This window comes from Aplysia californica, unplaced genomic scaffold (genome assembly GCF_000002075.1).
Source record: "Aplysia californica isolate F4 #8 unplaced genomic scaffold, AplCal3.0 scaffold00404, whole genome shotgun sequence".
Classification (NCBI taxonomy): Eukaryota; Metazoa; Mollusca; class Gastropoda; order Aplysiida; family Aplysiidae; genus Aplysia; species Aplysia californica.
The window spans coordinates 675094-687486 of NW_004797674.1; the positions used below are offsets into that span (position 1 = coordinate 675094).

At 39.6% G+C, this 12393-nt stretch overlaps 1 protein-coding gene across 5 annotated transcripts in view; it reads right to left on the minus strand.

Annotated features, from left to right (window-relative positions):
• The window catches only part of LOC101847057 (GDP-D-glucose phosphorylase 1), a 43506-nt gene extending 31303 nt beyond the window's left edge, over positions 1-12203 (minus strand). For 3 of the 5 annotated variants that reach the window (XM_005104107.3, XM_035971252.1, XM_005104110.3), the window contains exon 1: positions 12021-12201. The gene's annotated coding sequence lies outside the window, so the exon portion shown is untranslated. Of the gene's footprint in view, positions 1-12020 lie in introns of all 5 variants that reach the window. The other 2 variants (XM_035971254.1, XM_005104108.3) reach the window with 2 other exon arrangements.
• Positions 12204-12393: the final 190 nt, after the last annotated feature.

Below are 12393 nucleotides of genomic sequence, written 5' to 3' on the forward strand. Positions count from 1 at the left end.
CACACACGGATAAGAAAATAGTTTCTCGTCGTGGAAGCAATATCAACACCTGCGACACTTCTCCCAATTCGGCAGTTATTAAAAATTTTCTTCTGTTTTGTTTTGACGTAAAAAATTTTACGCCCCCTATTGACACAATTTAGATCATTAAGGAGTCGGGCCTCGATCCTGTCTGTCAGGGACAACTGGAGCTGAGAGGAATACAACAGCCTCCCCCCCCCCTCACACACACCCCACAAGCAGGGCAGTGCTACTGACTGAAGTGTCTTAGGCCATTCCCATAGGGGTATCTTAACATGTTCTTATGCACAGTAGAATTGTAAATGGGCAGAGTTATTAATGTCATACTCATACTGTGCCGGAACAACAATAGAATAGGGGGAACTGCTGCTTTTTCTTTCCTCATCCTTACTATTGTCATTTTTTCCTCTACTTCTTTTGTATGTATATCACTCTCTTGTGAACTACTATTTCCGGGGTGCCTTGATAGTCGAAGCAGACTTTGGCTGTTGAGGCTAGAGAGGTGAACAAAGTAAGTCCGATTCCCTATTTGGACTTCTCTGTTGACATCCACCTCTTGGCGCTCATATGACCTTAAGCAGTTGCGAGCGCCGTAAAACCTTACCAAAAAAAAGGGATACAACTTTCTACCTGAGAGTAAAAAAAACCCAAGATACTTGATAAAAATCCTTCCCACTAGGGAATCGAACTCCGGTCTTCTGCAAGTGATAGCGAAGCACCTTACTGCTGCACAACAAACACTGTACAATGTACATGTAGTAGATCAGCAGTGGCAGCCACAAAGTAATGGGTCCTTTCGAAACTAAAGTAATTTAGACTCATTGTAATTCATTCAAATGGTATTCACATGTAATATAAACTCACGGTATTTCATTCAAAAAATATCCACAGTGATTTTCCCATATCATTAGCCAATATGGTTGTTCTACGATTAAACACATGTCTTTTCTTGGTTTTGTTTTTGTTGTTGTTGTGGGGAAGGGTTGGTGGCTTTCTTTTGTTTTGCTTTTTAAAAAATGTACGTGTTTCTACACTCCCACAGACACAACTTAGAACATTTAGGAGGCAAACTTCAACCCTACCTGTCAGTCCCAACATCCCAGTAGAAATACCGAGATACTCAATAAAAAATCTCCCCACATGAAAATCGAACTCAGGTCTTCTACGTGCAATAGGGAAGCACATAACCTGTACACCATAGACGCCAGTGAGTCTGAGTTTGATGACACAATAACAGCTATGAGAAAAAAAGGAATGAAAAGCTCAATAACTATTACTAGACATAAACATGGAAAAGTAATGAAGACAACAGAGTGAGTTATCTTAATAAAATTCTTCGAAGTAGAGCAGCAGACAAGAAAACTGAAAATCATTGAACATCCACTACATGTACTGAATTTTAGGCTGCACTAATAACAAAGCTCTTATATTATAGGTGAGTGTGGAAAGGCTTCGGACACTTTTTACATATTGGCTCCACCGCTTGTGATATATCACATTCATGCATTCTTTAGATTTTATTGCCAGAGTATTACATCTGGGGTACCCTAAGATGTCCAAAACCGCCCCACTCTGCGGGAGATATTGGATAAACGTAAGGGAAACTTCGGACGAAAAGAGATGACTTCGGATAGTGTGTTTCAAGTATCAAATATTTCAAATATTATTTTTGAAAGACAAAACTTCGACACAGCATACCAGTACATCTATACTTCTATCTTTTGTTTGAGGTATGAAAATGTATTTCACACTCACTAGAAATCGTAGAAAACAGTGATCCAACCCTATCTATAAAATCAGTCCAAGAGCTCAGTGACGCCCCTAATAACAAGCTAGTTTTTGCAGTGATAAACAAGGATTAAAAAGTATTCTCTTCCATGATAGTTTCTGAGTCTGACAACATCTGGATTTCGGTGAGCGCACAGCATTCATGAAAGTGCTCCATTTGCAAAGTTATTATCATTATTTCTCTCTGTGTCTCGACCCCTGGTTCGAATCCATGTATGGTGTGTTCTTGATCATGGGCAGTTTGATGGGTTTTCACGACTTCCCAATATATGCCCTGATGGAGAGGAACATAAAGTCAGAGTCAGAGACCAACCATCTCAAATACTCTGACATTTATGGTGTTTTGGGAGGCGTTACAGTTAAATACCACAAGCAAATTAGATTAAAAACAGGAAATCAGAATTTTTTTTCATTAAAAAAAAAATCAAACATGCCGTTGACAGTTCCAGAAGCCTAGAATAGATAACAGAAGATGAAACCAGTGGAAATCGGAATCAAGACGAGTCTCAGTACAAGAAGAGAGAAAGTTTTTCAACAGCAGAAGATTGTACTAAACAAAGTGAAGAACATTATAAATTATTTCCTTGAAATCATTGCAAGAAAAAAAACGGTCTGATTAGCCACATGCACCAATATCAAAAGACATCATATATATATCTCTATAATATTATAGGCCTACACATGAAAATATTTACCAGTAAACAACTGTTACCTGTTGTGACGGTACAACAAAACCTATGTAATTTCATAATTCATATTCACAACAACCTTCTCAGCAGAGGTAACAGATATGTATGTAGTATTCATATGATGTAATTGGTACTCAGAAAAGGGTGGGTTCTAAACTAAATTTTAAAAGCGTGAAATCAATAGAGAGATCACAAATTATAATTGATTTAAGTATAAATGTAGAGATTGGACACATCACAAGCCTTTGACCTTAACTGTGCAACAAGACACAACATGCCGTGCGTTGTAGCGTCAATGATTGTGTATCAAGTTTCATCCTTGCTCCAGTTTTTTTTTTTACTTTTAATTTTCTAATTGGCCTAGGCTGTCACCCACAACGCTCAATACTTCATGCTAATAATGTTTAAGTAAAGACAAAGTACAAGGGCTGAGGACTCAGTGCACAGAGGGTGTTGTGACACAGATTGTCGGGATCTAACTTCAGCAACTGGGAAGGTGGAGATGGGTTGGGGAAGCCGAATGATAAATAAAATGAAATAATTTGTTTAAATTGAAATCAGGGAAGGGGTGTTAAGATCGTATTTTCGTAAAATTGATTTTTTTTTTTTTGGGGGGGGGGGGGGGGAGTTAAAGTTTAAAAACATTAAAGATTCCGCAAAGTTCATAATGATGGGCAGCCCTCTGATTTTCCAGCTTTCTGCTGTATATATATATATATATATATATATATATATATATATATATATATATATATATATATATATATATAAAAATTCATTTTATGGTGTTTTTCCGACTGGGAAATCTTAAAAATTGCAGGCTACGTTCACGGTGCCCTGTACATAGTTTGCAAGTTTAAAATGATCTTGCTCACTTCACCCCCTACCCTTTTCCCTTTCACTTCTGACCCTTGTTCCTAAATATTTCCAGTATTTACAAACTTGTTTTCGATTATAATGATAACAGTCGAGATGTGAGCTTGACTGTCCAGTTACTAGACCTAGATCTATCTAAACTGGTCCTCCCTGCATCATTAGTATGAACAGAATGACTCAGTTGAGCTGACCTTGCCAGGGGCAAAATTAATTATGTTGACCAATGAGACTGCGTGTAGCAATCTGGCACTTTCGGCTTGTTGGGGGAAGAGGCCACGGCTGTCGGTTTTGTGCGATGTGATAAAAAAAAATAATTACAGAAAAACTATAACACACAACAAAATAAAATTAAACATGTGGAAAGACAAATGGTGGAGAAAGTAATGATGATGCTATAGTACCGATGGAAAGACCCTGAGTTTGTCGGTTACTGAGTACTTAGACACTGCCATTGGGTAGATCTAATGAGAGTGCAATGCAGTCTTTTGACTCTTGACACAATTACACAGTCCTAGACCTTGTAGACAATTCTAATTCTGATTTTACGTAAAATCCCCCAACGACATTTATATAGATCTAGATCTTATGTAACCTCCTTACACTCACACATAACTCATGTAGAAGCTGAGTCTGAATAAATAAAACTAGAGGTGCAATTGATCGATCAAATTGTTCGGTTAACCAAACAAGATTCTTGGTCGAGTAAATCGACCAAAATGGTTTCTTGACCGAGCAAGACATCAATCAAACGCCAAAATTAATTGTCACTATCAAACAAACGCGGAACCCATATTTTGTTGTTGCCTCATTTTGAAACTCAGTAAACTTCAAAAAAATCAAATAAACATTTACGATTTCATAAAATGTATGTTTATCATCATAGTAGAATCTGTTATAATTATTCAGTATAAAAGCCTGTATCATTTTCAATTTTTGACAATCTTGTTTTGGTGTTTGTCATTTAGGCTTTCTGGAGGATGGTGCTCCTCGGTAACTCTCAAACAGGCAATTATGAAACTTACTCGAACAAACATCAATCAAACGCCAAAACTGATTGTCACAATCAAACAAATGTGAAAGTTAATATTTATCTTTGCCTCATTTTTCAACACGACAAACTTCTGGCTTTAAAAAGAATGAAATAACAGTTATAATTCTGCAAGATGTATGTTTAATATAATAGCAGAACTGGAGCTCATTAGTCTGTACAAAAGCTAGTATCCTTTTCAACTGTTGACTGTCGCGATTTTGTGTTCGTTATTTAGGATTTTGGGATAGTGGTGCTCCTGGGTAAACCTCAAACTGGCAATGATGAAACTTGTTCGAACAAACAGCAATCAAACGCCAAAGTCACTCGTTGCTGACAAACAAACGCCAAAAATATTTAAAAGTCATAGCATTAGTCACAATAGAATAAATTTGTATTTTAATTACGAAATAGCTGCCAAAGAGTATATTTACTCTCAGATACACCACTAGGAATCTTGTTGAATGTCAAACCCAGCAGCCATAGTTTTTTATTTAAAAAATTATTTTTTTTTAGACTGTCACGGTTTTTTAATTGCACTGAGGGTAAAAGACATGGAAATGGCCGTGCACCTGGAAAACCAACAAATTGGCAAATGTCTTGCGCCACCAGCACGAAAGCGAGACAAGCGTGCCAACTTATCAATATTCATAACGAAACACAGCTTTACAGTGAGGGTCTTATCATTGATAAGCGTATGCGCGCAGTTGCGTAGTTCTCCTTCATCATCGCTTTTCGCGTATGGTCTTTCTCTTCAAAAAGCATCTATGGTGCCATTTTCTAAATAATTTACTGACAGTACAGCAACAACAGCATAAAAATATATTAAAATCTATAAACCCAGGCCCCTCCAACATGCCAACAGCAGAATCGTAGGCTTCCTAGATCTAGATCTACGTCTGGGCCTACATGAACTTGAGACACATCGTCTGTAGGTTAGGCTAGAGGGTTTTTTTCTACTTTGTCTGATCAGTTGATTTATAACATGCAAACCAGTGACCCACTGGCATCTATACAAACCAAGCCTGTATTTCAGTTCCTCTCATTTCTCTCTGCTCTCATTCTGACCTCTTAAGCCAGACTATTTCGTCCGATCTAGACTTGTTCACATTCTCAATCTTAGTATGGATGCTTTCCCCTTTTTACTTAATTTCAACGCTTCGACTCTGATCTGCAACTTGGGTCTCATTGAACATTAGCAGACCACAACTAGATCTAGATCTACTCCGGTAGAAAGGGGGGGGTGTAGATAGGGGGGTGAACAATAATTATAGATAGTAGAGATCTAGATATAGATATATCTAGAATCTAGATCTAGATCTGGGCCTAGTTTGCACGTCTTTAGTGCACAAAAAAAAGTATTCCTGGCAGGTGGTCTGCTAATCTTCAATTTTACCGCACTGTGCAGATTTTTGTTTCTGTGCCTAGATCTAGACTCTATACTTTTCTTGAATAACACATTGAATAAATACCAGCACAATGAATTAGAGATCTAGCCTAAACCTATTAATATAATATGCTCGATCTGGGCTGAAAACAGAGCGAAGAAACAAAAAGAAAGGAGCGATAAAAATACATGTTAAACAAATTGGTTCCAATTAACTAACTCTGCACGCACCTTCTACAATTGACTCCTATTGTTATACCGCGCAGAGCGACGAAGATCAAAAGCTATTTTTAAATCCAGACAGACATCAGCTGAAAAATGCGTGCTACAGCGCAGGCGATGGCTTTTGACCCCTGCTCGATCTAGATTTCTTGGTTGAAAAAAAATTGTTCTGTCAATTTCATCGGTTAACCGAACAATTTTGCATTTAACCGATCATTACTTGACCAAGACTTTTCGCTCACTCGCACACCCCTAAATAAAACCAGGCTGGATCCAAGCAGATTGGGTCAACGGGGCCGAAGGCCCCATTAATGGGGGCCGAAGGCCCCATTGCCACCGATGAATGCGCGGGGATTTCGGGATTATTTTACGGCTAAAGATGGAAAGGATGCCTCCCTATATAGAACGCATTGGACAAAAAAGAAAAAAATGGGCGTTTTGGGGTTTGTAGGCTTAAAAAATGAATAGAGCGACCCAACAAAGTGCTAAAGTGTAACTTTAGCGGTTCGGGAAATTGAAATGAGAACTTGAAATGCTCGTAAATGATTGCAAAAATAATTTACGGATTGGGTCGGAACTACTTTTTGCTCCCCACGCGGGCCGAGATAGAGGCTGCTGAGACACTGAGACTGAGAGAAGTGAGAGTGTGGACTTTCTGGCATCAACTACTGCCTCTCCCTTCCCTGTAGTGTCGTAGGAATCTGAATCTCAAGCATCCGGTTCAGTTTCTGTAGTTTTGTCTATGGATGAATCGGATGAGGATGCTCCGGTTTTTTATTTGGGTGTAAATCTCGATGTTGATAGCAGCAGCTAGGACAGCTTAGCACCTTTTTGGGACCAAATATAAATAAGGTAAGTTGTGAGATATTTAATTGAGATTTACGATGGTTAAAAGGTCGGGGTAGTTGTCATTCGAATAACCATGAGTAAAATACAAACTATACACATTATTTGATTAAATGAGCTATTATGACTAGGACAGGAGAGTATTCGAGTTATAGTGATTGGTCATATGCGCGTATGAATACTTGCAGGGGCATTTGAGTGGATTTTGCAGATTCTTTTGTCGACTTTGGAGGCAGTGAGAGCTTTTATATCAGGTTTAGAACTCAAATTATGTTTTTTGAATGGATATTGTAGAAGATGTTTTAGTTGTTAAGTGGTTAAGTTTTTCTTTAATCATTTTGGGGGGAAATTAACACTTTTGCTGGCGTATTAATATTTTTCCCAATTTTTCTCTATTATTTCATTGTATTGACCCGATCTGCTCGGATTTTACCTAAAACCTTTTTTTCGGACACGAGTCCGAATAGATAAACCCATATGATATGGCCACCTCTATTCTTACCGCGGGTGAGAATAGCGCAGGCGAGTCTTTTGGCTATTCTCACCCGGTGTGCGTTCACCACAAGGAGTTTAGAACTACTGTAAACTCCTTGGTTCATCATTACAGCCTAGGCCAACCAGTGTAGCGTTCACCCTGAACCACAGAATTCTACACTGTGATAAAATAACAGAATTGTAGAATTCTGTGCTGTGAACAAACGTTCCATTACTCTAGATCTACTGTTAGCCTAAACGAAGTGTATACAGACCCGGTAACCGGGAACAAAGTCTCGAAGTACACAGACCCAGTTGGGGAACTCTTTATGATTTCGGAAAGTTTCAGCGCCCGGACCCGGTAGTGTGGGGGTGTGTGTGTGTGTGTGTGTGTGTGTGTGTGTGTGAGAGAGAGAGAGAGAAAGAGAGAGAGAGAGAGAGAGAGAGAGAGAGAGAGAGAGAGAGAGAGAGAGAGAGAGAGAGAGAGAGAGAGAGAGGGGGGGGGGGAAGTGCTAGCAAAATTATGACATGCCTGAGTTGGCAGGAGGGAACGAGAGAAAGATAGAGTGGGAAATAGGTGGGGAGAAAGAAAGACAGAGACAATAAAAGAAAAAGAGAATGCGAGCCATACACAGAGGAGATAGAGAGAGAGAGAGAGGGTGACTGCTCGATTGAAAAATTATGATATATTCTTCTTTTCTTCAAATTGTGATTCCTCCAACTCCAAAAAGGAGGAAAAACGATCGTTCATCGAAAAGACATCCGCAGTCTTCATTTAGATCTAGATCTCTAGGCTAGCCTCGAAACTAGATCAATGATTTATGTCTGTCTGTCTAGATCTAGATCTAGATTAACTAGAGATCTAGAAGAACCTTGGACCCTACGTCTACCCTGAGCCAAGAGGGCGCTGAAACTTTCCGAAATCACAAAAAAGTTCCCCTACCGGGAGTGTATACTTTGTGACTTTTTTCTTGTTCCTGGTTACTGGGTCTGTATACACTCCCTAGCCTAAAAGCCTGCAATTTTGTCTGTGAGCAGTGGAGAGAAAGAGAGAGAGAGAGGAGTAGCGCGAGAACTTCCGGGCAAAACAAAATGGCGACCCACGAAGTTCGGCTCGATTCGAAAAATGAAAGAGCCGTAGCATCTTTGTAGACGATCAAATTAGAATCTAGCTTAGAAGTTTTGTGCTAACACTAACGTCACCATTTTTTTCTCACCCTGGGTGAGAATAGTGCAGACGAGTCTTTTGGCTATTCTCACCCGGTGCGCGTTCACCGTTATAGCCTAGAACTAGGCCAACCAATTTTGCTTTCACCCTAAACCACAGAATTCTACACTGTTATAACAGAAAAATTGTAGAATTCTGTGCCGTGAACAAACGTTCCATTACTACTCACAGCGGACAAAATACTGTCCAGACCGCTCACTTAGTTTTCCTTCCCCGGTTCCTCCCCGACCATCCTCACCACCCTGCCCGCCCCGCCCGACAGCCCAGCGCGTAGTCATAAATCACTTGTCAGAGGGGTTAATTGGGGTGACCGCAGCGCCACTCCTCCTGTGCCGGGGCAGTAGTAAATATGGCGTTTTAGTGCGAATTGAAAGCCTCCTAACTCTGAAACTATAAATGCTACAAGGCCGATTGAGATTTCATTGTAACGTGCTATGTTTGATCTGTAGGCCGGTATAACTTGTTTTCTTGTAAGTCCGATTATATCAGTTTTACAAGGGATTTAAGTAAGTCTGTGATTTTCAAGCTGGCATCTTCAATGTTTAGAACTTTTTCAGTTTGGATTTAGATATTTCAATCCGGCCCCCAATGATTTAAACAGAAATTCATGTATCAACTGTGGTGACAATTTTCATTTACATGTGCAAGTTACAAATGCACGAAGTTATTCTATGATTTTCTGTGATTTTTAAAAAATACCAACCCACCACTCTGAACATTCATCCTTGCTGTTTTTAGTTTTCTTGCCTCTACTACATCTGAATTTCGTTGTCATTTTTAACAATATATTTGTCATGGAGTGCCACACTCAACATGATCATATGGTGGGCATTGTGCTCAAACATCATCGCCTTCTTGAGGAGGCTGCACATGATATAGATGTACAGCTGGCACATGATATAGATGTACAGCTGGTCCATGATATAGATGTACAGCTGGCACATGATATAAATGTACAGCTGGTCCATCAATCTATGGAGAATTGCACGCCTGGAATAGGACAAAATGTGCATATCTACGGCAAAAAAATGAAAGAGGGCTGGAAAAAAACGAGGAGGACATTCAATTGTTACAGGGCTGTCAGATTTTGTCGGATAATCCACGAGAAGCAGAAAGATTTGAGAGGAAGGGTTCTAGTGTACATGATCAGCTGTCAGAGTTAGAGTTTGAGGAGCTTATTCCAAGGTCAAGTCCTGCCTGCTCTGAATTTGATAACATCCTCAAACAACACAACATCACACCACAGGCCTACCACAGCCGTTCATTTATAGGAAGCCACTGCCATAAATACATCACAGCCCATGTGTACAGACAGCTAGCATCATTTTTAGCAAAAGGAACAGTTGCATGTACACGAAATCAAAGCATAATAGACACCGCATTAATTGTTCTGAGAGAGAAATTTGTTCACGTAAAAGACACCTTCAAAGATATCCACACAGTAATTGCACATGGAAAGCCAATCACTTTAGAGAGAATACCACATATTCAGTCATGCATCACACGATATGTCTTTATACAGAAACATATTTGGCAAATAAAAGGTCTTGAGTCGATAGTGCCGTAAAACACGTGCTACTCAATCAAAATCGATCAAAAGAAAAGGTCATCCCCAAACAACACATCCTTGAGAAACACTGCGTTCCTTGGATACAAAAATGTGGGTTTGGAATGGCCTTCCATTGTGAGCAAGGGGGTGATCTCATTCATGCAACCGTGGCCTAACAGACAAAGAAAAACACGTCAAAACAATCATGCAGTCACAACACGTCCAAACCCACCCTGAGCTACTCTGTCGTGTGCACCACCCATCAAAAGACGAAAGCTTACAGCGGAAAAATGAGATAATTCCTCCAGTCCAGCATTATTGTGTTCTTTTTGTATTTTGTGTTTAGGTTGTGTTTTCATAAGTGTATCGGCAAGAAAAGATCTGTCCTGTAGTTACATGTATCGTGGATATCGCTATGAAAAAACAAGGTCGCAAAGCAAGAGTATTGCAAAAATCAACTTCAAACCTGAATAATTACGGATCCAGAAACTTCGTGCATATGCCCCTTTGTCAGTACAAATGTCATTATGTTCTCAGTCCTGTGTGCAAATTTGATTGAATTCGTTGGGGGCAATCATATTTAAATCGATGTTTATAATTGATTACCCATGACACATTTATCAAATTAAGTCCCCTTTTTGAGAACTTCACAGCTTTTAAGTGTAATGTACCATGTTCTTCCGATTTCTTCATTTTCTTCCTTAATATGTTGAATATTTACGTGGTCTTTATTAAAATATTCATCTTACATAATAGCTTTGGCTCACTGTGCTGGTAAACTTTGCAAAAAATACAAGAGCGCTGCCGGTGTTCGGCTGATTAGGGAAATCCCCGGCGGCGCAGGTAAATGACCCCATGACCTGGGGAAGCGCGGGCTTGCTTGCCTCGCGCCAGCCGAAACTAAATGGGCGCTCTATAACCGCTGTGTACTGTTAGCCTACTAAAAGCGTACAATTTTGTCTGTGGGCAGTGGAGAGAGAGAGAGAAAGAAAGAGATAGAGAGAGGAGTAGCGCGATAGCGCGAGAACTTACGGGCAAAACAATATGGTGACCCCTGTAGTTCGGCTCGATTCGAAAAGTGAAATAGCCATAGCATCTTTGTAGTCGATAAAATTAGCTTACTTTTGTGCTATAACGTAATCTTTTCTTTGCCTTTATCCACATCGATAGAGAAAGAATTCCGAAATTAGGAAAAGCAGGATTTGTTTCACAGCGGGTGAGAATAGCCTACAGTGGCAAGTCTCACCCGGGGTGAGAGGTCGATCGTATTTCTATTCTCACCCCAGGTGAGAATAGCCACTTCCTTGCTTTTAATACTTTTATCAATGAAAGTGGCTATTCTCACCCGCCCGGAAGTTCTCGCAAGATCTACTCCTCCCCTCTTCTCTCTCTCTCTGTCTCTTTCTGAATACTGTCTATCGGTGTGGACGATCAAATTGACCAAAACAAAGTTAAAAAATGATGTTAAAACACAAAAGTTTGTTCACAGCACAGAATTCTACAATTTTTCTGTTATCACAGTGTAGAATTCTGTGGTTTAGGGTGAACGCAAAATTTGTTGGCCTAGATCTAGGCTATAACAGTGAACGTGCACCAGGTGAGAATAGCCAAAAGACTCGCCTGCACTATTCTCACCCCGGGTGAGAATAGAGGTGGCTTTTATCAATTTGACTTTGATCATCTACATCGATAGACAGTATAGTATTCCGAAATTAGGAAAAACAGGTCTTGTTTCACACCGGGTGAGAATAGCCAACGCTGACAAAGTCTCACCGGGGTGAGAGGTTGATTGTATTTTTTAAAAATTTTATTCTCACCCCGGGTGAGGATAGCCACTTATGCAATGATATTCAATCGAATAGGAGAGCTGGTCTCCTTTTCATAAACAAAGTACGTTACCGGGGTCAACTTACCTTCTTCCGACTTAAAACTGCCAGGTAAACTATGAAGAAGCTTGGATCATGATCAGTTCTCGATTCCCAAAGTGATAATTACGGTCGTGCGTTCACAAAGTTTATTATTGTTTAGTAACAAGAAGCTCGTTCACAATACTGCTGCTGCTGCTGACGAAACCGGAAACAAAGCAGGCTACTGCTATTAACAAACAAACCAAAAGTTGGAAACAGGAAACAAAGAATTGGAGATTAAAAAATGGATTGGAAAAAAAGGCTTAGAAATTCGTATACTGCAAGAGAATTGTATAATAATATCATCATGCTTATAACGTGGCACAATAATTGTTACAATGACAATAAAATAACTAAAGATCTAAATATTCTAGATCAA